We start from the raw sequence: 603 nt of genomic DNA, 5'->3' as shown, positions 1-603 counted from the left end.
TTGCTACTCCAGGGTTGCCTTCTCATTTCCACGTTTAAGCTCCAGTTTAACCTTAAACTGGAGCTTAAACGTGTTCGACCAGAATAGCCTCCAGGGTTGCAATCTTCATTTCCACGTTTAAGCTTCAGTTTAACCTTAAACTGAAGCTTAAACGTGTTCGATTAATTACCCTCCTGGGTTGCTTTCTTCCAATTCCACGTTTAAGTTTCAGTTTAGCCTTAAACTGAAACTTAAACTTCAACTTAAACGCCACTCTTTGAAAGGGTTTCTGGGCCAATTATATTGAGGTTTAAGTTAGCATTTGAACACAAATATTAACTTAAACCTATTATGGTATGAAACCCAATTGAATATCATAGTTTATGGGATTGGGCCTGAAGAATTGATGAGTCTGGAACTTCAATTTGTTGAGTCTTGTGTCATTACTTGTTTATCACTAAGTTTGCTCAATGAATGTTACAGAATTGGATCACAGCCTCATCAGGATTATGGACCATAAACCCAAAGCAAAAAGGAAATCAAGGAAAGGCCTCAAAGCCCAAGAAACACAACAGAAGCTCAATTTAGAAAGTGTATAAATAGGATAGAATTGAAGTTAGTTAG

This window comes from Arachis duranensis, chromosome 5, assembly GCF_000817695.3.
Source record: "Arachis duranensis cultivar V14167 chromosome 5, aradu.V14167.gnm2.J7QH, whole genome shotgun sequence".
In the NCBI taxonomy this organism is placed as follows: domain Eukaryota; kingdom Viridiplantae; phylum Streptophyta; class Magnoliopsida; order Fabales; family Fabaceae; genus Arachis; species Arachis duranensis.
The sequence above is the reverse complement of the archived record's forward strand: the minus strand, read 5'-3'. Positions refer to the sequence as shown.